At 42.4% G+C, this 23,453-nt stretch overlaps 1 long non-coding RNA gene across 1 annotated transcript; it reads left to right on the forward strand.

The window, feature by feature from the left end:
• The first annotated feature begins 3,299 nt into the window (after positions 1-3,299).
• On the forward strand, positions 3,300-15,985 carry LOC109284374 (uncharacterized). Its single transcript, XR_002091812.2, has 3 exons — positions 3,300-3,515; positions 9,530-9,680; positions 11,773-15,985. It is a non-coding gene; the product is annotated as an uncharacterized LOC109284374 (long non-coding RNA).
• Positions 15,986-23,453: the final 7,468 nt, after the last annotated feature.

Below are 23,453 nucleotides of genomic sequence, written 5' to 3' on the forward strand. Positions count from 1 at the left end.
GAGGGGAACATGAGTGAGAGAGCTATTTGGAGGTGTAGAACTAATGTTAGAAGCTGGGCTGGTAGGTTGTACTGAGGTAGAAGGGCCGGAGATTTCCCACAGGAGGGATTACTATAAAGGTATGATGAAAAGGAAGGATCTCCAGAAATTGATAAGAGGAATTGTAAACGGTTCCTTTAGAGGGATATTGTGACTGGTTAGGTGGAAGGAAGCTGACAAGAAATGGGGGTTTTCCCCCAGTGCACTTAAACCAGATATTGGTTCAGCTGGGCTTAACTAATTTTAGGGGATTGAGAAGACTAAATTAATTGAATAAAGCTAGGACTGTCAATGAATTGGTCAATTTAAAAATGGATTAATTGGACCTCAATAGTCTTGGTATCTGTCCATCAAAAAAAAAAAAAAAAAAAGACATTTGATGAAGTACCTAGAGTGGATGGAATAAATGAGGGGCAGATTATTTCATGTGATGTGAGTGAGAAAATGATCACTTGGGTAATCATAAGATATATAAATTACTGAAGTAACAAAATAAGGATGAGACAGTTCAATTGATAAGGGACTTGGGACAGTTAGCTATATTGTTGAAAATTGATTGGACAGTATTAAAGGTTATCCTGGACCCACTGGCAAAAGATTGCTGATAGAGGACTCCTGAGAGGTGGTCAAAGGCCCGTGCCTATACAGGCGTGGTAAGAACAGGTTGTAGGGGAGGCAGAGTTTTGTGTAGGAAGTTTATGAACCACCTTACTCAGTCGTAGTGGTAAACATCTCACCTCTTTTTATCCTCCTCCTCAGAATCATAGAATCGTAGAAAATGAGGGTTGGAAGGTACCTGAGGAGGTCATCTAGTCCAACCCCCTGCTCAAAACAGGACCATCCCCAAATAAATCATCCCAGCCAAAGCTTTGTCTAGCTGGGTCTTAAAAATCTCCAAGGATGGAGATTCCGCCACATCTCTGGGTAACCTGTTCCAGTGTTTGACTACCCTTCTAGTGAGAAAGTTCTAACCTAAACTTCCCTTGCTGCAACTTGAGACTGGTACTCCTTTTTTGAACATCAAGGTATGCCAGGTGAGCAACAGGAGAGGTGATCTAGAGTGAGGGGGAGTGGTGGTGGATTGAGCACCATCAAGCCTGAAAGTCTTACAGTACCCATCAAAACTCCCTTGTAGAATAGTAAGTCAGCTAGTGTGTTCCTTCTCTATGTTTTCTAAACATAAAAGGAGAAAACCCACAGGAACAAATATTTGTTAAAATTTGTTTTACTTGTAACTTTGAAAAGACATCAGCAATTATTCATGGTTTGATCATATGCCTGAAATTGATAATTTGTTGATGTTGCAAGTCCAGTGTGGTTCTTTTTCAGAGATCATCCCAAAGCTAGATGTTCTGATCAAGACCCAAATCTTGTTATAGTGGCAAATGTCTCTGTGGACCAACTTTTATCACCACTTGTTTTGGGAGTGATTTACAGTAAATACTGTAGAGCCAATTTTAGCATGCAGAGGATTTTCAGAGGTTTTAAGATACATATTGATAAAGCATAAAAGCAATCTTGGTGCATGAAAATAAATTTATTCTGGCTACTTATCACTTTACAAAGGATAAATACAACATAGATATTTTAAAAGCTGTAGAGATGCTAAGAAATGGGAAAGACAGTATTTTAAATTGACTTCTTGGGCACATCTACACAAAAAGTTTAGAGTAGACTAATTATCTCCAGAGTAAACACTGAGCATCTACATGTGCACTCTTATTAGGCTGTAGTAAAACAATTAACTCTGTAAGAGGATGCTATATGTAAATACAGGTACTGTCCTGCTGCAGAGTTTTTTACTCTGCAGCAGTGCATGTATAGATGTTGCCATGGCTGGGTGAGGCATGAGGGTGCTTCAGTGTGGGGGGCTACCTGCTGCCTGGCCCCACAATGGAGCACTCTAATGCCCCGGCCAGCCCCTCTGCAGCATGCTGAGCCAGGTCAGAGCAGCCCCAGGCTGGCAGGCTAATCCCCTAGGCCCCCTCCCAGCTGGGGCTGCTCAGACCCAACTCAATGTGTTGTGGTCCTGGGCGCACATTCAAACGGTGCACCTGGGAACAATAAACTCTGGAGCAATAAGTGCTGGAGCTTATTGCTTCACATTAATTGCATGTGTAGACACCCCCCTTGTTAACTTTTTAAAAGTTACTCTGAGTATCGATTCAAGTGCTTAGGGTCTAGAACAGACTCCCCCCTAGAGGTGGTAAAATCACCTACCCTGGAGATCTTTAAAAAAGTCTTGATGATAAAAAAAAGTCTTGGGGTCATCTGGCCCCAGCAGTCTTTCCTGCCCAAGGGCAGGGCGCCTGGACTCGATGATCTTGTGAGGTCCCTTCCAGCCCCTAACATCTATGAATCATTTAGTCTACACATAGTTATTATTGGAGCAGTTATATAAGGTATCTTTAAAGGTAATATATTTCCAAACAGGAAATGTCTGTCAAATTCTGAAAGTAATTTTTTTTCTGAAAGACAAATTGTCTAAAAGATAGAATTAGCTTAGGATCCATCAGAAACTGCTCTGAAATCTTTGAATTAATAATAGAGAATGTCTTCATGACAATCAGGCCACCAGTTTCTTCCAGAGTCATTTCAGATGTGTGTCACACTTCCCCCTCTATTCTTTTCAATTTAGGGTATGTCAGCAGAAGTTAACATTTAGCCTTGAGAAATTAATTCTGTCATTGTTAAAGGCAAAAACCCCAAATATTCATGTAACTGAACTACTGCAATACTTCATTTTGGAAATACTGAAAGCTCATATTTCTTAAAGAAAAAATGAAATATGTGCCTCATGATCTTATATTGTTGCCCACCTAGCAGCTGCAGAGGAGCCTAGACCCTGGCAGCAGCGGCAGCTGCTGACTGAAATGGGCCTGATTTTTGTCAATTTAACTCCTGCCGATCTTTCTTTATAGCTCCTTATACTATGCTCATGACTGTTGTATCTGAGTGCTTTTCTATAGTGCATTAAACATTGTGACTAACTTCTATCCTATATAAAATTAACAAGCATAGTCAGTTTTACAGTTACAACAAGTCAGTGGCAGGTAACTGATAAAAACTATGTCATCTTCAGCTGCTGGGACTACAGGGTCTCAGGCTTCACTGTAGGCCAGCAGACAAGCTGCCAGCAATCCTGGGAGCCAGGAAACCCAGGAAGACCTGAATTTTTGATAGATCATTTTGCTCAACTGATGGGGAACTGGGAAACCTGGGAGTGTTGACACCTTTCTCGCCTGCCTTGCAGGGTACTGAGGAGCTGGGCACTTGGGAGCCTGAACTCTTCTCAACTCCATGATTTCTGAACCAGCTATTTCACTGAACTGGGTGACTCCCAAGAGCTAGAAGACCTTAGGAACAGTAATGCCAATTGTCACGAAACCATTGTGAGACTCAGGATTTCAAAGTCAAACTAATTCCAACTCATGATCTCCCAATTCAACCCTCAGCTCTCTGGATTTTCCCAGCTGGTAAGTGGAGGGAAAGGGGTGGGGGGAGAGGAAAGGGGCAGGGGGGAGATTGAGGCTCTGTGGTGAGGGAGGGTGTGGGGCAGGAATAGGGGCTGGGTTGAATGGGGCCCCGGGGCTAGGATGTGTCATCCAGAGGTTCAGGGTAGGGGGTAGAGGTGGGCTTCCCACTGTGGGCTGGGGCTCTGAACCCTGTTGCCTTGCCGCAGGGTAAAAAGCTCAGCAGCACGACCCCAGTGTGCCTCCTGCCACTGGGCAGGCAGTGGATGTGCTGTGCAGCTAGCACATCCCCTGCCCGCCTGGCAGACGGCAATGACATCACACTTTGGCAATCACTTACCAGCTAGGTGCTCTCTGTGTGTCTGTCAGTGTCTCCATGTGACTGTGTCTGTCTGCCCCCAACTCCGATGCCACAGCCTGCCCAAGTCTGCTGCTGTTTCTCACTCTTGACCCACAGTATCCCGCATCCTGCCAAGGTGTGTAGGGACCCCTCTCTCTGGGCTCCAAACCCCACACACACATCCATAGCCCCCAACACCTTCACAAATAATGCCCCCTCCCACACACAAACACTTCAAAAATATCATCTTATGATTTATGTGCTAATCTGATTTTTAAGAGCTTGTCTCATGATTTTTGTCACAGTGGGGTTGGCAATACTACAGGAGTCAGACAGGTAACTAGCTAACTTAGGAGTCTGGAAGCTCTGGGCAAATCTGAGGCAGTCTGACTAGCTTCTTGCCTTGGAGCTGCAGGCTGTGGAGAATCTGCAGTCCTAACAGTGGTAGAAATCTACATTCCTGGGGATGTAAGGCCTTGTTACAAGTTGTACTTTGAGCTGCTCAAATGTTGATCAGTGTTAGTGCTAGCTCAGGTTTGGAGCAGGCACATCTTAAGGCTAAAAACCTTCTCATACTGTGTCCCATCTGCACAGCTGTGATGCTGCTAGAGGGCTGGAGAGTCAGAGCCTAACTAGGATCTATAGCTGTGAGTTACCACTATAGGGCTGGTGATCCAGGACAGGCTTTTATCCCTACTTTAGGTTGGGGTGTATGAGACATGGGTTATGGGGGGGTGGAGAGGGGAAGGGAGGGTAATATGAAGCTGGGAGGCAGAGAGTTAATGGGATGGGGTGGGTAATGAAATGGGAGGTGGAAAGGAAATGGGGGTGGGGGAAAGGTGGTGAAAGGAAGTCAGCCAGCCACTGGAGGATAAAATAAAAAGAAGTTAAAAAAATAATTAAAAAAAAGAAATAAGTAGCACATTTCATAGATTTTACAGACATTAGAGCTGGAAGGGACCTCAGAAGATCATCAAGGCCAGCCCCCTACCCCAGGGGCAGGAAGTAAGCTGGGGTCCTAGGATCCCAGCAAGATAAACATCCACATTTCTCTTAAAGGTGCTCAAAGTAGGTGCTTGAACCATCTCCAATGGCAGGCTATTCCAAACCTCGGGGGCTTGGACAGTAAAGAAGTTCTTCCTTATGTCCAGCCTGAAACGGTCCTGGAGGAGTTTATAACCATTTGATCTTGTCATCCCTTGGGGAACTCTGATGAACAAACATTCCACCAGAACCTGGTGAACACCCCTGATAAATTTTTAGGTGGCTATCAGATCACCCCTGAGCCTGCGCTTTTCCAGGCTGAAGAGTCCCATAGCTCTCAGCCTCCCATCATAAGGTCTGCTTTCCTGACCTCTGACCATGCACGTGGCTCTCCTCTGCACTCTCAAGCTTCTCCACATCCTTTTTGAATTGTGGAGCCCAAAACTGGATGCAGTATCCAGCTGCGGCCTCACCAAGGCCGAGTACAATGGAAGAATGATATCCTGGGATTTGCTTGAGAAGCATCTATGGATGCAAGCCAGCATTTTGCTCGCTTTACTAGTAGCAGCATCACACTGAAGACCCATGTTCATCTTGTGGTTAAATATGACCCCTAAGTCCCTTTCATCCACAGTGCTAGCCAGTGTAGCACAGCCCAGCCTAAAAGCATGCTGCAAGGTGGAGAACCTTGCTTTTTTCAGTGGTAAACACCATCAAGTTTTCATCAGCCCATTTCATGAGCCTGTCAAGGTCAGCCTGGATCACCCTCCTGTCCTCAGGTGTGGATGCTTTACCCCAAAGTTTGGTATCATCGGTGAACTTGGTCAGTCTGCTACTGATACCAGTGTCTACATCGTTAATGAAGATGTTGAACAGAATAGGTCCAAGGACAGAGCTTTGAGGGATCCCACTGGTCACAGGGCACCACGACGATTGACTTCCATCAACCAACACCCTCTGGGTCTGACCACAGAGCCAATTCCCCAGCCAGTGGATTGTGGTGGACCCAAGGTCGTAGTTAGCCAGTTTTGCCAAGAGATGATCATGGGATACCAGATCGAAGGCTTTTTTAAAGTCAAGATATAGGACATCAATCTCTTCCCCCTTGTCAAGGTGATAGGTCACCTGGTCATAAAAGGAAGTAAGATTTGTCAAGCAAGACCTACCCACAACAAACCCATGCTGGCTATCCCTCAGGATGTTGCCATCAGCCAGTCTCTTAAGGATGGCCTCTTTGATAATCTTTTCCAAGACCTTCCCCGGGATAGAGGTCAGGCTGATGGGCCTGTAGTTTGCCGGATCCACTATCCTCCCTTTCTTGAAGATAGGCACCACATTGGCCTTCTTCCAATCTTTGGGCACTTCACCAGAGCACCAGGAGTTCTTGATGATCCGTGCCAGGAGCTGAGCTATGATGCTAGCCAGCTCCTTGTGTACTCTGGGGTGTAGACTATCAGGGCCAGCTGACTTAAAGGTGTCCAGCCTCTCAAGGTGTTCCTTCACGAGGTCAGCATTCATGGAGGGCAAGGAATCTCCCTCACCTGGGCCTCCGTGTCCCATAATGAGCAGGGGTGTCCCATGGGACTGGTGAAATTAAAGAAGGTCTCAAATTTTAATAATTTGGGATTTGGAGTGGGATGTGGGGGATGCTGGTCTTGCTTCCTGGGGTGGCTGGGAGGTGGGAGTAGTGAGGGAAGGCGCATTTGGAGGAGCTAGTGCCCTTGCCTCAGGAAGGAAACCCCAGCTCATGGGGACCCAATCTGGCCCCCTACTGTGTTCCCTCCCCTTACCCCTTAACCCCAGTCCTGGACCTGTCTGCACCCTGTGACCTGGCTAGCTGGCATATGCTCTGCAAATTGTTGTATGGGGTTCCACCACTGAGGGGTGGGAAGGTCACATCCCCGAGGGCAGGAGGGGGAGTTGGCTTGGTGCTAGAGCCACCCCCTGGGCAGTAGAGTTCAGAGAGTAGAAAGTTTGTCCACACAGAACAGTAGGGTGGAGGAGGAGACACTTCATCCTGGGATACTGGAGGACTGCAAGTTGGGCAGTTCATCTGTGGGGAGGGGCCACACACTGATTGAACACAATCTGGGTAAAACAGATCGAGATAAACCTGCCTTGGAATGGTGTAACTTTAAACAGCCTCAGGTGTGCTTAAAACTAATTTCAGGCTTGAATGTATGAACAATCTGGGGGTTAAGATCTCCAGGAGCCACCTAAAATTAATGTGTAACAAGCCCCATCATCTATGGAAGCCTGGGCTCCTCAACACCTCACCAGATGGTCTGTGGAAGATCTGGGCCTGCAATTTGGCAGGAAACCAGAAAGGTTTCAGGTAGATTTTGAAACCTGCCTGGCAAGTAGATTCATATTGAATCATTTCCATGAAACATTTCAATTTTGGCAAACTAGTAAATTGTGATGAAAAAACCTTTGTCAGATTTTTTTTCTGTCCAGGTGTAGTTTACAATAAAATTGGAATCACCTTTTTTTATTAGCCTGAAAAAAATACCAGTGTTTACCTAGTATGCAGAATAAGTTTATCATACTTGATTATGGATATATTTTCTCATGTGCTTGTCAACATACCAGGTAGGTCATTATATCTCTGTGATTGTTATGCCACATCTGCTCAGAAATATAAAGTGTCAGATAAGACAGCAGCATACCAAAAAAATCCAACACTCAACAGAGAGCAACAACAATGCTAAAAACTCCCCAGTGTATCTTAATATTCATCATATACGTTCCAGGTTGTATGTGACTGGTAAAGATCTCAAGGAGAGGCCTGGGCATGAGCAAAACAATATGTTAGCAATACTAGAAGTGAAAAGCAAGTCTATTTTTGCTGTGAGTGCTTGTGATTCTTACAATCACGGGTTTCTTTTGTAAGTTAACGGCTGTCACCCTACAACATTGCATTCTACCTGTCAGAGAAATGTGTGGAATATATTAAGTTGAGCTAAACAAAAGGAAGATATACTCTCATTACCTTAAATTAGCTTATTCTAGAATAAATAAATGAACATTTGTTATACTGTGATTGACCAGACGCCATTATCCCCAAAGGTATACATTAGACTACTATAATCTGAATGCCTATGTGCTTTTGCTACTTGGTATAGAGCAGGGTGGCCAGCCTACAGCATGCCTGCCACAAGTGGAGCAAGCAGCTTCTGTGGGTGGTGTCCGAGCCCTGTGTGCTCAGTAAACAGAGGTTCAGAAATGTAGGCGGAAGGAAGGGAGGAGTAGGGCTCAAGCCTCCAGCTACATGGCACGGAGCTGGGACATAATACTACAGGGAGAAGAAGGTTCAGGTGTCTGCCACTGCCAAAAGCCAGGTTCAACCCTCCCAGGTCCCACAGCCATGGTTGAATTCAGGACTTTGGATTCTACTTCCTCCTACAAAACTACAGCAGTCGTGGGGCCAGAGGAGGATTAACCTGACTCTTGGTGATGATACCTCCTTCAGTGGCATGTACTCTATGCAACCAGCCTCCCCACCACCATTCTGGCACACCGGGGTACAAACTTCATCAGCTTCTGGAGGGTGGGGATCACTTGGGAAAGCAGTAGGGCTTAACCTGTGGCACCTACCAAAAAGTTGGCCACCACTGGTATTGAGCTTATTACCATGCATGGATACATTGAAGGTAGTAATATTCCCTGAAGTAAAAGACGTGATGGTGTTCAGCTGTAGGTGCTTGCTGAATCAAGCCCTGAAAGTGCAGTTTTGGAAAATGTTCTTTTTTCTTATAAGCTAAAAGTGACCATGCACTTTCCCTCTCAATTACTTTTATTTTTGATTAAGAGAAACTAAAAACTGAGAAGCAAGATCCTAGACCTTAAATGCTGAAGTCTGCACATCAGAGAGGAACAGGAAACCCCCCTGTTCATACCCTGTTCACTCTCCCATTCAGCATCCACCCTCTGCCAGTATGTGACACAGGATACTGTGCAAGATGAACCCATGGTCTGATCCAATTAATGGCAATGCTTATGTTCTTAATGAACTAACATAACATTTCCCCGAGACAGGGGGATGCATACTGTGTTCACTTCTGCCTCACAAAATGGCAGCTGCTTTTGCTAATAGCAGAATGTAAAGCTTTAGCTCACTAAAAGCAAGATTCTGGTCATTAAATACCTACATAAACCACAAAGAGTATAAAATATCATCCCAATTACAGAACCAGAAAATTGACCGCATAGGAAAGGGAACATACTTAACTATCAGAAACCACATGATGTTGAAGAATCTATTTCAGTATTAGTACTTACTTACTTGGCCCAGTGCTCCACAGTGGAAATGAATTACCATATCTAAAATACTTGCGTTCTCTAGTTTTATATTTCTTAGGAGCTTGAAGGTGTTTGGGAGGGAAATGAACAAAATCTCTCTTAACGTATGGACCTGCACTGCTCGTTCCTCATAAAGATTCAGCCAGTGAGCACTTAGCTTCAAACTTTCTTTTCTGTAAACTCCCCCCCCCCAAAAAAACCCCCCAAACAAACCAACAATCAGCTCCCAACCCAACAAACAACCCTCCCCAACCTTTAAAATTGGCATTCTCAATTTTCTGATATAATGGTTAATACATTTCCCAGCTGCCTTTTTACATTATAATATATTCAGTCCGCTTCTGAAAGACCTGTGGTGTTATAATGCTTCATGTTTTCCTCTGCTTTACAGTTGCTGCCAGTGACAATGGGATTTCTACATCCTGGAAAGTAAGTCAGAGTGAATTTCAAGCTTGAACCTCTCACCCCCATAAGCTCACCATGGTATGGGAACCTATAACACATCCTGATTCTACCTGACGCCGTGAGACGCAGGACAAAAGGTAATCTTGAGAATGAAGGGATTACAGATCTTTTCCCCTTAACTGTGTTGAAGCAGCATGCCAGTCCCATTGCTTTTATGTACATATTTTTGGCAGTAAAAGAAACGGAATATGTTGCTTTCTGCTACCATAGAGAGTCATTCAGCACTTCAGTTAGTGAGTGCATTTTTTCATTCTGGGGTTTTACTATTGCCTTTCCAGATTCTAGTCTGTGTATACTGTCTGTGAGGAGGGATTGTGAACATGACTGTTTTAATCCCACACTTCACTGAAGAAAATAAGTGGGTTTTTGTCACAGTGAGGTCACTTAAAATTTTAAATGTGAAGATTCCAACAAACTAACTTTCTCAAGGACATTTCCCATTTCCCTTATTGGAAACTCAGAGTGGGGAAAAATCCTTGCTTTACTTTTCCGTAATATTTCCTTGAATGTAGAGCTGCTCTAAGGAAATTTCACTTAGGGCATTTAGCTTGAACTTTAATTAGGCAACAGACACAACAACCTGCGCAATTTGGGTGGAAGCTGTTTCCACCTATCAGAGGATGAAAGGACTCAGGGTGTTGCGGGGCATGAAGCCAGGAGCCGATTGACTTTAGCTGCTCAAGAAGTTCATTAATTCCCTTAGAAATGCAAGGCCTGGAGATTCTATTGGCTATTATATAATGGAAATTATAAAGGAATAAGGATAAAAGTCAGACCTTGTGTATTTACTGGGCACTATTGACGTAGCTATGACATCACTGACAGGCAGTCATAAGACACATTTTGTGTATGTAGTTCTAATGCCAGCTGGCAATTAAAGCAATGCCACCCAAGCAGTTGGAAATGTTGGTACAGTACCTGAGAATGATTTTGGAGGTATTGCCAGTTGCCTTTAAAACTCTTGTGTACAAAAGTTATTTTATGACTGCTTTTCAGGGCTGTTACAGCCATGTCAGCATTGCCTGGTGTATGTTCAAGGGCTTGCTTTTCCACTTACCTCTTCCAGGTCACTGAGTTTGAATCATAAATATAATAGAGAGAGGTACTATGCTCCCACTAGGGAGGATCTCAACATGAAAATGAACTAGTATGCTTCTTCAATAACCAGTCCCTTGGAGCCTCAATGACCTACCTGTAGGTTAAGGGATGGCTTGGGATGGTGACTAGACAGGAGAAGAAGAGGGATGGGAATAGGCATAGGCAAGCATCATTCCTGCTCTGGACCTATGTAGAATATAAAGAAAAGAAAATATGCCTGAGACATATAGAGCCATTTCCAGGTTAGTGTTTCATTTATATGGGAAGATCCCCAAGACCATGGCAGTTCATCTCAGGGGACAGATCCAAGGAGCAGAAGGAGGCTGCCAGGGGCACAGAGCTGTGGCAGAGGTATCGGTTCTTTATAATCTCCTGGGATCTGTGTCAAGAACTGGAGATCTATAAGGTTTTCTAGGTAGGCCTCATGGCCTTTTCTTTGAGTAGGCAAATCCCATCTATCGTATAATGAAAGTGGGGAAACTTTGAACCTGTTTGTGAAAGTTTTACCACAGGAGGAGGGAATAAAGGCCATAGGAATTTTGGGCAATTACTCTTACCTGATTGTACTAATAGCTGAGAGGTAAGTAATTAAAACAGAACATGGTAATTTTCCTGCTAACTTGGAGTTCAGGTCAGGTATTAAGGCTTTGTGCAATTCTGATAATTTAATTGAAAATCTACAGCTGCCTTTTTGCCAGAATTCACGAGTCTGGTAAACAAGTCCTATAAAGCTTGTGGGTTTTAGCTAGCAAGCTTACTGCTGTTCAGCTGATGGCCTCACTCTGATATAATTGTAAGAGCCACAGAACCTAAATGGGAAAAAAAGAAAACAGTACAAAATGCTACTGAAAAATCTTCATATCAAGAAATAAATATACAGTCAGAGAGACTTAAATACTACAGACAGTTTACATATTTTTATCACACGAACAATAATACGATGATAAAAGATGATATGATTTATATTTAACCCCAGTGGATTTATTCTTGAGTAAGAACTTGAGAATTGCACTGTGGATCAGATGTCCAGATAGTGATCCATCTACCATTTTACTTTCTTTCTCTCTGCAGCTCACCAGTACCAAATGTGTCAGAAGGAAGTAATGACTATGGAATGGCCTAACACCCATCAGTGAGATGGATGAGATGCTCAGCTTCTTAAAGGGCTCTGTATTCCTTGTATTTACCTGTCTTGTCTGGTGGTGAGAAGGATGCAAGCCTGATGTTGGCAGAAGGACTGCAGCTGCAAAGGACTTCAAAGCTTCCAAGAAAGAAATAGAGATTCTTCCAGGCATAACCCTCTACCTCTTCATCTGCTGCTTTCTAATCTGGAATTTCAGAGAGCCAGTGTCAAGACCGAATCCTTTAAGGATCTTTTCCTTTTTACATACCGCTTCTTTGGAGCTTACCTCTTTTATTTTTGAGAAGATGGACTGAGATTGCCTCATACCAGAGGAGCTTCTGAACAAAGCTTCAGGACATTTTTCTCATTTCTTTCCCTCATTTTTCCTTTCTGGGGACCATTCTTATGAAATACTTTTAAAGCAAGAAGTAGATTCCATTCCACAACTAGAATCAGGAATAGAGATGCCATTAATGGGACTTAAAACCTAGATGTTCCTGGCTAGCACACCTTAGGGTTAGACTGATCACACATTTGAGATCAGGACAGAGTTGTACCCCACAATCAGATTAGTATGGGCTGTAGGTTTTTTGGGGTGTTTTTTGATTGTGGTTTGGGAGAGGAGGAGCAAGGAAGAGGAAGCTGGAGACAGCATGGTCCTCTTCCTTCAATCGCTTGAGTGTATATTGACAAATTACTGTGTGTTCCTGCAGGGGCAGGACATAGATAATTTTCTCAATCTATCTCAATCTATGGCAACTAAAAGGATAGTTTGATGTTTCAGACATTTTACCTCATAGTTGTATGTGTGGGTTGTTCCCAGTTTTTTAAGATTTGGTTAGGCAAGCACTTGTATAGGATGGGTTAGATAGGGATGATCCTGCCTTCGAGCAGTGGATTAACTAGATGGTTTGTTGAGGTCCCTCCCAACCCAACTTTTCTATTTCTTTGAGAATAGGAGCAGGGGGAGTTTTTCCTATTAGTTTCTTCTTAATTTTATTCTCCCAAAAAGGAAAGAGTTTTGGACCTTCTACTATTCTGAAGTCAGATTAGTGACTCTATCCTCCATAATTTCCTTATCAGATATTCAAGAGTGGTTTGTGAATCTTGACTTGCAAAACATACATTTCCACATATCTCTCCTTGCAGCCCACATCAGATATCTCAGATTCCTGTAGGAACACCTCATTACTAGTATGGGATAACAGCCTTTCTAAGCCTCAAGAATATTCATCAAGGGCTTAGCAATTATAACAGCACATCTATGGTGACACATGATCTGCCTGTTTAACAGAACTCCTAATACCAGAAATGAGTTCCAAAAGTGGAATATGTGTGGACAATCATTCAAAGACAAAGGAATAATTACTTATAGTAACTGTGGTTCTCCAAAATGTGTTATCCACATGGTTTCTACAGCCCACTCATCTTTCCCACTACCAGTGAATCCTTCTCCTCTAGGAGCTTGTTTTGGTGAAGTAATTGAATGACAGTTGATTGGTTCTGCCCTTCATGACCTTTGTTACTGAGGCACAAGGACACCTAGCATACTGGACTAATTTTTATGAACATTACTTGGCCAAAATAATCTCACCTTGTTCATGTGGGGAACACATACACCAGGAATGGGAACCATTTTGACCACACATCTCAAAGAGCCACAACTCGTGCAATGTAATAAACAATATTTGTATGCTTATTTTTGAAGTAGAACATTTTAAATAATTTAAACAGATAAACATGCACCTCCATTGGACCTCTAATAACAATATTAGACAATATTAAATAGAATACCCTAAATGCATATTAATTAAATTGAATAGCTTAAATACATGGATGTTAAAGACAACTGAATTAGCTCAAATTAGAATGGGAGGTAGGTCCAGTGATTTCTCTCCTAATTTGAGTAATTTCTTTACATTTGTCTAATTTACCCAACACCAACACTATGATATCTCTACCTTTCTTTAAAAAATCCAAATTACATTCCAAAGTATCAAATCTCTTAAATGCAGCAGTATTTTACAATACAAGCAGGAACTCCTGAAACTTGATGGCTTTTCCTATTTTGCATGGTCCTAATTCCTGAAAAACCCAATGACTCAGACTGGAGTCAAGAAGTAGTTGCATTAATTGTCTCTCCTAAAATCAACCCCCAGCCTAACCCTGGAAGTTCTGTTGAACTTAGGAGTTGAGGTTGACTTTCTACCTCTTCCATTTTTCAAACGTACCTAGAATTCACCCTCACATTGCAGGCCTGAAGCAGAAGTCCACTATCAGCAATCCCATAATTTTCTGTTGTTGACTTCTGGTGTTTCTTCACTCCACTTCTCTCTTTGCCTTAGTAGAGACAAGTCTTCAGGAGTGAGAGATTCATCCCTAGTAGGGCTCACAAGGTAACTTGAGATATTTCTTAGTGTCATACTCCAGAAATAAGAACTATAATATGGATGGCTTTGGTGTATATGAAAAGGCATAAATGGTACATTGGGTCTCATGGAGGGGTGTGCCAGGTTAAGAAGGATCCTATAGGCTTCCTTTAAATATCTCAGTAGGCATACCCTGAATAAGAAAATCCCACTGACTTCAGTAGAACCAAGCTTTCATCTACTTCAAAAAAAACCTGTAAATTGTATGGCTTTTAACAGATGGTTTAGAAACTTGGTGAGTATCAATACCACTTAAAGTGATACCTACTCTTTTCAACCATTGACTAGAAATTTGACCTATGGAAGAGCGAAGGGATATTTACAATAGTACCATGATGTGATGCTTGCTTCAGATTAACAGATTCTGCTGTCCATTAAGAATTATTTGGCACATGGAAGAGGGTAACAAAAAGAAAAACGTGGGGATTTGAGTCTGCATTTAGCAACAGGTACCATGTACTGGTATCTAATTTATCCACTTTACTCTTAGAACGAGAAATCAGATTGATTTTGGGCATCTTGAGCAAGAGACACATATGTGTACTATAGGAAATTGCTTGGTATATAATAGCTCCAATTTTGCCATATTTGTTGTAGTGAGAGTTTTGTGGGAAGCAGGGCTTGTGGAAATAATTTGTACTACCTCACTGGATACAGCCAGATGGTACAAAAGAATCCCAATGGCTGTAGCCCACCAAATATCTCCAGTTGCTGAAGTAACTGTTAGTTTTGTCAAATAAATTGCCATTTTATTTAGTATTCTATAAAACTGCAGATATTGTATTTCAACAGTACAGCAATGATCTTACCTGAAACATTTGGTACCATTTCATAAGGTATTTTTTACTGGAGTTACAAAATTTCTTTTTAGACTGCTCTACAGTTCAGCAAATGTTTGCCTAGGGAGGAGCAGAGTCATGACTGCTACATACACTTCCAGGGCAGACATGCACACAGGTGTGTGTGTGGGTGGGGAGTTTATAACCAAGGAAGAATAGAGAATGAACAGATAAACCACACAAAGGGAGTATGTTTGATCTTTGTTCTAGAATTCAACGAGAGCAAGAGCTGTGAAAAATTACTTTCTGTTCCATTTAAAAAGAATCGGTCCAACCTTTCACCTAATCCTAATTTCCCATTTTCTTAAACACTATTATGTAAATTTCACCTTTTTAACCACAAACAAGATTTCTCACATACAAAGATGCATGCAGCCTAACTTTCCTGGTGCTCCAATGAAGTAATCCTTTGCTACTTAATGTCTTTAGGGCAAGGACTTTAATCAGTGGTATACCTGATATTCTGCACGTGAGTTTAAATTCCTGCAGTTTCGATTAAATTGACTTAACTGTATGCATTCGCAAGGTTTTCACAAGCTCATTTGTGAGAATTTCATGATTAAAAATTCTGTATGTTTGCTTGTCAAGGCATAATCATTTTTCATGCTGTGTCTATGAGATAGCTTCAAATAGTCAGGTTTATGAGGAAGGCAGGAGTAGAAATGCCATAAAAAGCATTCACAGAGATGACTTTGTAGCTGTGAACTCTGATTTCCTTCTGCTTCACCTAAAATCTTAAAGCTATGGGTTACTGTGAGAGAAGTTTTTAGAAACAACTTAAATCTATCAGCTAACTAGCTCCCCCTCTTGAAACTTCAAAAAAGCTGACTTAAAACTGTATAATAAGTTGTAATGAGAGGTGAGAGGAAATAAAACTAAATGTAGTATTTTGTTCTGTGATTTTAAGTAATACTTGCATTTTTCATTGCATTTTACATTTGTGAAGCACACTGAGTGCTGGGGATTTAGCTTGTTGCTAATAATGATGTTGACTGTTGAACTATCTCCTTAAGAGGACATTTAAAAAGTATAAGGTTTTTTAATGTCTGATGAAGGCCACGCATGGCTATGCATTCACAGCAGAATTTCAGGGAGTTAGAGTGACCCATCAAAGCCCTCAGAATGTGTGACACTGGACAGGAAGAGAGCAGAGCAAGGGCGACAGGTAATGCTCTGGCCCAGTACTTCCCTATAGGACTATAGGCCTGTACTGATAGATTGATAGAGCCTTGTTAAAATGGTAAGAAGTTTTGAATGGAGTCCCACGGGGTTCTGTCCTGGGCCTAGTGCTATTCAGTTAATTATTTGGATGCTGGAAGAGCGAGCTTCTTGAGCAAATATCTGGATGACATAAAATGGAGAAGCATTGCAAACACACTGGAAGACAGGAGCACAATTCACAGGGATTTGTCAGACTGGAAAGCTGGGCTGGAGCTAACAGGATGAATTTAAGTGCTGATAAATAGAAGGTGCTGCACCTCAGAAAGAATAATCAAAATGGGGACAACTGGCTGGATGGCTAAAGGATCTAGGAATCTTGGCAGATCACAAACTCAGTGTGAGCTCGCAGTGGGATACAGATGCATAGAGCTTCATCAATAGGAGTATTAGGTACGAGACACAGGAGGTGATAGTGACCTTTTTCTTGGTCATAGGCCTCATCTAAAGTATTGTGTACCATTTGGGACTCTACATTTTAAAAAGAACATGGAGAAGTTAGACTCCAGAGGCAGGTGACAAAAGGGATAAAGGATTTGGAATACAAGTCATACGAAGGAAATAGGCATGTTCAGTTTGCAGAAAAGATGATTAAGAGGAGGACGTGATAGTAGTCTTCAAATATCTGAAGGGTTGCCATAAAGAAGAGGGAGAATGCCTTTTCTCTCCTTGCAGTCAGCATGATGTGGACCTGACTGAATTTTCAGCAAAGTAGGTTTAGACTGGATATCAGGAAAAATCTTTTTGATGGTGGTTGCTGACAGATGTGGAAAAAAACCCCACTTTACTTTCAGCTCAGCACACCCCCCTGGACTAGATCAGGGTGTCAAACTCATCTGGCCCCAAGAGCTGGATTGGTGGGCATGGGGCCAGTCCACAAGCTTAATTGGGTGCATTGACCCTCCTCCCCTTCCCCCAGAAGACTTGATCTGGTGACCACTAAAGCTGGTCTGGGTCCAGCATAGATCCTGGAGCAGCTGAAGTGTGTGCTACATATGCCGCAGTCTGCCTGTAGTGTGCTTCACATGGTGTCTTCCCTGACTGGACTATGCCACACATGACATCCACCCCAGCAACTGCAGGACTGCGCTTCAGGCAATGCCTACTCTAGCTGGTCTGGGTCCTGTGTCGCATGTGGTGTCTGCAAGCACCACATGCAGTGTAGGCCCTGGACCAGCTGGAGTGGGTGCCACATGTGTTGTGCATCCTAAAGCGGGTGCTGCATATGGTTCAGTCTAGTCAGGCAGCCAGTGCATGCAGCATGCTCTGACTAAAATATGCCACATGAAGCACCTGTTCTGGCCATTCTGTGATCTGTACCAGGCCCAGAACTGTCAAATCAGGTATGCTGGGGTAGAAGGAAGGAGAAGGAGCAGAGGAGGGGGTCCTTGGGTCAAATTTGGCCTGCAGACTAGTCACCATGTCATGGGCATATGCCATGCCCCACGTGGGCCTGATCAGACCCAGGGGCAGCACCAGAGGCTGGATGGTGGGGCTTTGTGGGCCAGATTCAGCCCATGCCTATGTTTGACACTCCTGGACTAGATGACCTTCAAAGTCTCCTTTTGAGTCCTATTTTTCTGTAATTGTATGACTCCATTGGACATCTGCCCAGCTGTAGAGAGGTAGAAACACCATCTGCACCTCCTGGGAATAAAATTTACCTGTGGGGCAATGAATTCAGCAATCATAGTCTCATTTACCTTTGAATTTTCTGGTAACTTTAAGTAACTTCATTAGGTGTATAACAGAGGGCAGAATTCTATTTGACCCAGTGGATGATCAAAGTGTGGCTTAAAACTAACTGAGTTACCAACTATTGTGTAGGAGTAGTTTTCTTTCCCTGTCTGAGTGAATATGTGCCCCCCCCATTATAGGAAAAGGATCACCCTCCAGATATACTCATTCTTATTACTATAATGAGGGCACTTACATGTCCAAGGAGGGTAACAGAATCACTTTCACACTTTTGTCAGGTAACTCAGTTACCTGCACTTTGGTTGTCTGGTAGGTCAAAGATAATTTTACCCTGACAGTCCACAATGTCAGTATAAGTATAAAATTCTTAATAGGACCACTAATGAGATATCTGAAGTTACACATATGTAGGTTGTTTGCAAGAATGGGGCCTATACAAGTGATGGATAGTTCTGGTCAGAAGTGTCTGGGTTGTGACAAAGCAGATATCAGGGGTTGAAGTAGATTGTATTCTCAGATGTACAGTGCCCTCCACTGGGTATGTTTAATTATTATTAGTCATACAAAACTTTGTTGATAAAATGTTGAAAATCATGGCTATTATGTGGCTTTACCAAGATGTTTTTCAGTTGAGAATAGGCACAGTCCCATTGCTGAAGAACTTCCACTGTAAATAGATAAGACAAAGAATGGGAGATGGTATTGGTTTAGCTGGGTAACTGAGGCACAGAGAGATTAGGGCCTCATTTTTTCAAGTTCTTAGGTACCTAGATCCCATTGGAATCAGTGAGTGATAGATGCCAGAAGCCTAGTCAGGGAACCTTTGCAGAGCTAGGAATAAAAAAACAGGTATCCTGCATCCCATTCCACTGTCTTAGCCACAGACCATGCCTGTTTTATGTTTGCTGAGCAAGGTTTTTAAAAATGGCAAGAGGGTGTAAATGCTGTCATTTTGGACATCCAAAGGAGGCACCTTGGAGGAAGTATGATTTTCAGGAACTGGTGCTTAGTACGTTTGGCAAATGACCCCAGCCCCTTACAATTTCTTTAATTGATCACATGAACATGGAATCAATCCAGATGGCTTGTCCTTTTGACAAATCTTGGGTACCCCATTTACAATTATAGATACAAACACATGCATGAGAAACATTCTGGGCATTCATATCTCCTGGGATAAAGGACATAAAAGATTGAAGACCTAATTACAGAACAGATAAAACTGTTTTATTCTGTACAATGGACTTGTACCTAAGGCAGTTATATCATATATAAATAGCATGAGTCAGGGGCAGGCAATTTTTTTGGGTGGAGGGTCGCTTACCAAGTTTTGGCAAGCTGTTGAGGGCCAAATGGGTATCCCCACTCCTTGACAGATGTCTAGCCTCCTAACCCCTGAACTTTGCTCCCAGAAGTACTCCTTTCAGTAAGGGCTTTTGCCATCTTGGAACCAGAAAAATAAAACATTATATTCTAAATAATGAAAATCTAAAACGGTGGCTCCCAACCTTTGGGTTGTGACCCAAATCAGGGTTACAGGGGGTCCACCCCTTGCTCTGCCCCTCCCACCTGCAGGGCTCTACTGGCACACAGTCCGTGTGGCTCTTGCCACTGCTGCCCCCCATGATCCCAGCCTGGCCCAGGCTCTGCTGGTGCTGCTGGAAATGAGTAAGTCAGTGGCAGGGGTAGGGGCAGGGGTGGGGGTTGGACCTGGATTTGGGGTTGCAGCAAAAAAAAGGTTGGGAGCACTGATCTAAAACATTCATTCATTTGATTTAAAAAAATATTTTTGTCCTGGTTTACATGTGTTTGTATAGTGTACACAGAGGTGATTGTAAATAATAGCTTAAATGAAGTCTTACTCTTGTATATTGTGGGGGGGTAGATGTGTGGGTGTTTCTGTGGGGGTGGATAGATGAGGGTGTGGGTGTGGAGTGAGGGAGCATGTGGGTATGTGGTGTGGTGTGGTGGGGGAGGGTGAGTGGAGTGTGAGAGGGAGTATGGTTTTGGGGGGGTCTGTGTGTATGGCAGTAAAAGGGGGTGTGTGGGTGCATGTGTATGGTAGGGTGTGCATGTGGGACTCACCTTACAAATGCACACACACACACACACATGCACAGAGTCCCTTCCTGCACACACACAGTCCCTTCACACACACACACACACACACACACACACACACACACACACACACACACACACACACCCTGTACTGGCACGGCCCCGTGCTCTGTAGTCCGGCAATGCATCCAGAAACCATGTGGTGCTGGAGCAGTACTGGGGCAGGAAGGCAGGGAAATGGCTGGTGGTGGGGCGAGGCGGGGCGGGGCTGGGCTGCTGACAGCTTCCCCTGGGTCCTTCTGCCCCTGGCTCCTGCCATCTTTGACAGGCGCCAGGAGCAGATAAATATTTTCTACATTTTTGGGGGCCCCCATTGGCCAGAAAGAATGGTCTGGTGGATCAGATCAAGCCCACAGGCCATATTTTGCCCACCCCTGGCATAAGTTCTTTGGCAAACTCAGGCATATTTGAATTCTGATTGGGGGAAAAAAAGAAAAACTTTTTAACAAAAAACTTCCCACAGGCACTTATAGCAAATGATAATTATCCAAAATCCAGGAAATATTTTGAGTTATATAATGCATATCCAACCTTGTAGTCTTTTTTTTTTTAAAGCTCACTGATATCTCCTTTATTTGCACCTTGTTTGGAAATAGAATGAAAAGATACAGATCCTAAACTGGTGATTTGATAACTTTTTTAAATTAGCTGGCTTAGTTATTGTATGGAAGTTATGTACATGAGGAATATGTCACACAGTAGATAATGATTCTATACAGCCTATGGCTGATATGTTTATTTAAACTGTGCACAAATGCAGGCACAAATTGAATGTCTGGGTCTGTATGCAGTAGCATTTTTTAATGCTCATCATGTTGAAAGCAGAAGTCCTTTGGTAAGAAGTGACTGTCTGGCTTGGAGGTGATGCAGAGAAGGTCATCTACATTAAATGAACTAAACTGGGCTCAGGAATAGTGAGCCATTCTCAAACTACTAATGACCATCTGGATTACAGATGCAGTAGCCAGATTGTCTGTTGTGTCCACCAAGTGAGTTGTCTTACCCTGGGAAAAAACTGTCATCTGTCTGTCTTGCCCTGTAGACACAAGCTTTCTTCCAACCTGTCCACATGGATTTACTGGTGGCAAGGTCATCCAGTTCTCTGGAACGTCGCTCACTTGCATTTTCTGGCTGTTTAACAGCTGCCAACATGTTTGGAACAGAACAGAATGGCAAGGGGCTGGGAATAAAACAGTGGCACTGAATATTTTAGATTTCTTTTTCGTGCACGTTTCCCAGCAGTTAAAGAAAACAATACCTATTTATTAGCTGAATAACAATTCTTTCCCCAGCTTGGTTTGTTAAATAGATGATGTGGGTTTTAGGGTGTTTCTCTTCTTTGCTCCCACGCTGTGAGAACTCCTTCTTTTTTGTCTAGGAGAATAAGCAAATCATTGCAAGACCTAAAATCTTGTTAAAAATGCAGCAGTTTGATCTGGCATTTAATTAGCGCACCCTTGTTTTGTTTTACTTTGGTAGTCATGACTTTACTTTTAGGATTACTTTTAGTTGTATTAATGTAATTGTGCTGTGCTCTGTAATGCTGGTCAGGAAGTGCATAATATATGTTTTTTAAGCATCATATTATTATTGGTGTGGCAGAGGAATATAAATATTTTCTAAGTAGAAAAGCAGCAGTTGATTGTTCCTGGGGATTTTACATTGCCGAATGTTATACCTATTCACAATCCATACATTTCAAAGGACACTTGGAAAATCATTACACAGAGGATGAATTCAATGCTAATTATATTCAGGACTAATTTATTTCCTTGAATGTGCCTACATAGAAAAAGAAAACCCTGAATGGAGATTGCACTTGAATTTACCAGGCTGCTTTGGGAAAAAATCCTTAAAAGGTTCAAGCCCAAAATCTGCAGGTAGATATCCTGCAGATTCATTTGTGATTGTCACAGGTGAAGTGTTTTTGCTAATTAATTTTGCTAATGAGGTGATAAACAAACTAGGGGAGCCATCTCCCTCTCTGACACTACTTCAGACTTCATTAGTGAAAGCTTGTCCCCAACAGTCAGAGGCAAATCCCAGACTGCTGTTCTTTACATATGCCAAGTGTATGGCATTCCTGAATTCTGATTCAAACTTCAGAATGAAACCTTGAGTGATTTCTATAGCTATCAGATTGGTGGAGGATCTTTGTGTGTGTGTGCATGCATATGTATGTTCATGTGCATCTGCATGTTTGTGAGTGCACTTGCAGGCACTTAACATGTGCATAATTTTAAGCATGGGTTGAATTGCAGCCAGACCAAACAGAGAGAAAGACAGAGGAAAAAAGAATATGAAAAAGGAATAAAGAAGAAAAGCGGACTAGAAAAGGAAAACTAGGAGGAAGGATGTGGAGCTGATTAACCATCTGTTCACAGCTGTTGATGTTTAAATAGTGTGTATGTCTGTGTGGGTATGCGAGTGCATGCAAGTTTACATGTTTACATATTACATATCACATCAGATCACTATATCAGATCATGAATGTCACTAAAATCCTTTCTAGGATCAACCAGTTCTTCCTGTATGATAATCCAGTCTTCCTCTGTGTTTCATTGCATACTCCTAATTTTTGTGTCATAGTCACTAATGAAGAAGCTCAGTCCCAAGACCAATCCTTAGGGACTCCAGCCCAAGGATGTCTCTTTCAGCCTTTCACTTATCTTCTCATCTTTACCTGATTCCATACCCTACTTGTAATTCTTATAGAAATTCCCATCTCCTCCATGTTAAGAAATAATTTCCCATGACGTCCTGTGTCAAATACTTACTTGAAGTCCAGCTACATTTTCTGAGTGTACAAATCAGAGATCAAAGAAAGATATAATATTAATCTGTGAAACTTTCCCTTTTGATAAACATGTTACATATTATCTTGTTTTCCATTTACTTCCAAGTCTTTTTTCCCCTCAAAATTTGTTACATAATTTTGCATACTCTTAATATCAGATTTATAGCCCTGTACTTGTTTAGTTATTTGTTTCTCTTTCTTAAATAGAAGTACTGTATAAGCTGTTCTTCAGTCATTTGATACCACTCCTATTTTGAGTTTGCTACTGGATTTGAAATTGCATATGACAATTTTTCTAGTATTATGGGATGGAGCTTAATATCTGCCTTCCTGATTTGAGCTCTTTCAGTTCTGCTTTATCTGGGATTTGCTTCATCTGGCATTTCTGTACCTTTATTCCTATTTGTCATGCTGCCTTTGCCTGCCTTCATTGTTATATTTATTGAGACTGAGGTAAATTATTCACTTAATTTTTGGACATACCTAGATTATCTTTAAGCTGTAACTCATCTGATTTTTGGTGATTC

This window comes from Alligator mississippiensis, chromosome 1, assembly GCF_030867095.1.
Source record: "Alligator mississippiensis isolate rAllMis1 chromosome 1, rAllMis1, whole genome shotgun sequence".
NCBI classification, from domain to species: Eukaryota; Metazoa; Chordata; order Crocodylia; family Alligatoridae; genus Alligator; species Alligator mississippiensis.